Raw genomic sequence first — 4,969 nt, 5'->3', positions numbered from 1 at the left:
ATACCATTTTACACTCCCACTTACAATATATAAGGGCTCCAATTTCTTTACATCCTTGTCAGCACTTATTATTGTCCCTATTTGATCACAACCATTCTAATGGGTGAAAGAAAGTATCTCATTGTGTATTTGATTTGCAGTTTTCTAATGACTAATGACGTTGAGAATCTTTTCATGGCTTATCTATGCTGTTAGTTTTCAGGTTTCTAATTCCATCCATTATCATGCCACCTCTGCCCTAAATAAATCAGAGCAAGGGTAGGTGATTCTTTTGAACTCTAGATCAACATTCTGTTGATTTCTGCTGGTGCCTTGTATGTACAGAACCCACTTGCTGGTGGAGGGTTGATGGTCTAGGGAAAATAGAAAGAGGAGCCATTTAATTAACACCCTAAAGTCAAGAGAGGTAAATCCAAAGTAAAATAAAGTGAATGATGCTTGAGTCAGATTTTATATTTAAATCAGATTTTATAAATCAGATTTACTATATAATCCAACAATTTGACTCATGAATACATATCAGAAGGAAACAAAATCAGTATTTTGGAGAGATATTTGCACCTCCATGTTCACTGCAGCATTTCCCACAATAGTCAAGATATAGAAACAATCTAAGTGTTCATTTATGGATGAATGAATAAAGAAAATGTACTGTATATATGCAATTAAATAGCACCCAGCCGTAAAAAATAAGGACATTCTGCAATTTAAGACAACCTGGATAAACCTGGAGGACATTATGCCAAGTGAAATAAGCCAGATACAGAAAGACAAATACTGCATGATCTCACTTACAAAAATCTTTTTAAAAAAATCTTTAAAAAAGTCATCTCATAGAAAGAGAGTATAATGGTGGTTGCCAGGGCTGGAGGTGAGGGAAATGAGCAGATGTTCATTAAAGGGTACAAATTTTTATTTATAAAATAATAAGTTCTGGGGATGTAATGTACAGCATGGAAATTTGAAAAGCGACTAGATCTTAAGCATTCTCACCACATACACACACACAGAGTAATAATGTGAAGCGACAAATGTGTTAATTAATTTGATTGTGGCAATCACTTCACAATGTGTACGGATATCAAATCATCACATTGTACACTTTAAATATATACAATTTTATTTGTTAATTATATCTCAATAAAGCTGGAAAAAATAAACAGATTTTGATAACTCGAGTTAGAAATTTTACTTTACCTAGTTTATTAAATTAAAATGAGTTTCACAGAATAATAGAATAGCATTACCAGCAAAAATCTTAAGAGATTATCTCTGCTAATAATTCTAAGAGTATAATTCCCAGACCAGCAGCAGCAAGAAAGTCTAGGAACTTGCTGGAAATGCAAATCCTCAGGTCCCACCGTAGACCTTCTGTATCCAATGTTCTGAGGTGGGTCCCAGCAACCTGTGTTTTAATAAGTCCTTTCGGTGACTTTGATGTATCCTCCAGGTTGAGAAACCCTAAACCAGGCCAGTATTCTCATTTTCCAAAAGGAGAAGCTAAAACTCAGGAGATTATGTGATTTGCTTAAGGTCACATGCTAACAAACCGCCCCCCCCCAAGCCCCCCAGATTTCTTCACTCCTAAATCCCCAAGAAAATCCATCTATGTCCATAGACTGTTCAAAGTCACTGGGGACTCACCAAAGAACCACAAATTAAAGTGCCCTTAAGATGGAACCTACAAATGGAAGTGATTTGGTGGAGACAGATAAATAAGAAAGAAATTCCCTTACTTGACACGCCACACTCAGCAGGACTGCCTGCCTCTCCACACCCTGCCTGCTCCTTCTGAATAAGCTTATTTGGAACAGCCACATAGCATCTAAACCCCTTATGACAGGGAAGACACTGAATGCCTCTGTGCATGGCTGGGGGCTGTTCTTGCCTGAGAAGTTGGGCTACTGCAGCTTCTCTCCAGCCAGCAAAACCTCTTAGAGGTGTGGCTAGTCAGTACCCTCCTGTCTGTTGTGGGTTAAACTGTGTTCTCCCTTCAAAAGGTATGTTGAAATCCTAAACCCCAGCACCTATGAATGTGACCTTATTTGGAAACAAGGTTTTTGCAGATGTAATTAAGATATAAGTCAGGATGAGGTCATACTGGATCAGCATGGGTCCTACATCCAATCACTGTTGTCCTTATAAGAAGAGACTCCGAGACATTGGCACTCAGGGAGAACACTGTGGATGATGGAGGCAGAGACAGGAGTGATGTACTTGCTGGCCAAGGAACACTGAGAATGGAAGCAACCACCGGAAGCTAGAAGACGTAAGGTAGAATTCTTCCTTGGAGCTTCCAGAAGAAGCATGTCCCTGCCAAAACCTCAATTTCAGATTTCTAGCCTCCAGAACTGTAAGAGAATAAATTTTTGTTGTTTTAAGACAGCCAGTTTGTGGTTATTTGAGCTGGCAGCTGTGGGTAATGAACACACTGCCACCTACCCTCCCACCAGCATCCCCACCCACCAATGCCGCTTCCTGGTCTTTCAGCTTTCATCCTTATGGCTCATTCTCTGCACAGCTGTCCGAGTGAGATTTTCAAGCATAGAGAATGCCATTCCCCTACCTGCTTGAAGAATAAAATCCAAATTCTTTACATGGCCGGGGTCTTGCCTGCTTCAGCTCTCTCTACTCTCCATTCTCCAGTCCCACTGAGCACCAATCTCCTTTCTGCCCCTGGGAGAGACTGGGTGCTTCTTCTGTTGTCTCTGGTTCTTTGCTTCCTCAGCTATTCACATGCTTTGCCCCTTCTCATCTCTCAGTGCCGAATTAAAAGCCTTCTCCTCCAGGAGGCTCACCTGACTGCCCTCATTGAAATGGGCCTTCCTCACTTATTATGTAACAAAGATATTAATCATTAATAATACCTATAAAATGTTCAACTAATGTGCCAGGCACAGTTCTAAGCATGATATGGACATAATCTAACTTAGTCCTGAAAAGAGCTTTGAGAGGCAGGTTCTACCATTTTCCTTACTTTATCAGATGAGGAAGTAGAGGCACAAATTAATCACCTGTCATGATCCTGTTTATCTTCTTCATATCATAATCTCTAATGATGTACATTTTTGTTTTAATTTTTAATCCTTAGCTGAGGATATGCTCATTGGTTTTAGAAGGAGAGAAAGTGGGGGAGAGAGAGAGAGAGAGATCAATGTGAGAGAGAAACACTGATTGGTTTCCTTCCTCATGTGCCCCACCAGGGATCAAACCTACAACCCTTTGGTGTATGAGACAACACTCCCACCAACTGAGCCACTGGATGGGCCATTTTTTATTTCTTGTCTGTCCTCACCATTAGAACATGAGTGCCAGAGGGACAGGGGTCATGATAAATGCATGGCATATAGCAGGTGCTCAAGAGATAAAGAAATCTCTTACTACTCACTGCTTTCTTGGCAAGCAGTAGGTGATTTTTCTCTGTCCAAAACAGGCATGGATGAGTTGTCAGTGAGACAGGCCTGTTTCCAGAGCCTGTTTCTTCTCTGCAATGCTGCAACAATGGTTGATGTTGCACTCTGGCTCACCTCGTAGCCTTTCAAATAAGTCCCTGATGTGATTTCCATCAAAGGTCACTCATGTGCAATTACCTCCTCTAGGAAGAGATTAGATATAAAGGCCTCCTGTGCTCATTAAAACAAACAAAAAGATGCATTTTCATTAGAGTAAGGTGATATTGAATGCTGCCAGACAGACCTAATTCCACAAAACCGGCTTTTTTTGGCTTCTGCTACATTTGAAAGGGTCCTAAAATAAATACAACATGGTCCAACTCTGGGAAGAGAACTGAAAATTGATGATCAAAGGCAAAGGAATTATGGGAATTTGTAAGTTCCATATAGCGCTATATTAAATGGGAGGGGTTGGAGAGGGGAGTAGGCTAAGGTTTCAGTTGAACAAATGAGAAAAAATTTAACTAACAGAACATTAAATTTGTAATGTTAGAGTGGAAAAGGCATTGTTTTGGTTGTCAGACTCAGGTTGAAAACTCAGTTCAGTCAATTGTTGGTTGATACTTTCCTATTCTCAGCCTCAGTTTTCTCATCTGTGAAACGACCATGGTAAATACTTAGTAAGGAGCAACTATTATGACTATCATAGCTTAATTATTACAGATGCTACAAGAACCCTCCTGAATAAAGTGTTTCCTCCTTTCCCCTCATGTCCAATCACTCACTGAGCCTGCTATCTCAACCTCTTTTAACTCTGTTGAATTTGATCATATTTATCCATCTTTACATTTCCCCCCCTGACCCACCCCTGGTTCAGCCTGACATTTTCACCCAGCCACTGTCACGCCTCATAGCCCATCCTCTGACATCTACTTCTATCTATTCTCCACACCAGGTAGAATGGTCTCTCTAAAATGCACACCAAATAAACTTTTGCTTATTATCCCTAAATGACCTCCTGTTGCTTTGGGAATGAGGTCTTTCCAGTGACTTGCCAGACCCTGATACTTTGCCAAGGCCTCTCTGCACAGCCACCCTGTCACGGTCTGCACTTGTCACAATGACTTTGTTTGACTCTGTAGCTCCATGTAGCTCTGGGGGGCGCTATTCCTAAGGCTTTGCCTCAGAGACTTTTCCAGTTTTTCCTGAAACCTGACTTTCCTCAGCTGTAAACCTGAACAATAATATCTACTTTCCAGAGTTCTGTGAGATAATAGTAACATTCAAAGTTTCCCTTCCCTTTCTCCTCTCTCCATCTATAACTTTTATAACTCACCATTGCTCATTTAAAGCATCAATTCCTCAGAGAACCTTCTTCCCTAAACTCCAAGACCAGGTTAGCATCCTGTTTCTCCCTTTATAATTCTCATCACATCTGCAATTATTGATTCACTGTTTGTCTTCTCCACAAAATGACAAAGTTATTAAGAACAGGGTTCGTGTCTCTATGGGGTCACCAAACACTGGTCAACAAAATATCCCAAGGATCTAATATATAGGTGTTTGCTAAATATTTG

The sequence above is a fragment of the Furipterus horrens genome, unplaced genomic scaffold (assembly GCF_987537825.1).
Source record: "Furipterus horrens unplaced genomic scaffold, mFurHor1.1.pri manual_scaffold_3, whole genome shotgun sequence".
NCBI lineage: Eukaryota > Metazoa > Chordata > Mammalia > Chiroptera > Furipteridae > Furipterus > Furipterus horrens.
Note: the sequence above shows the minus strand (reverse complement) of the source record.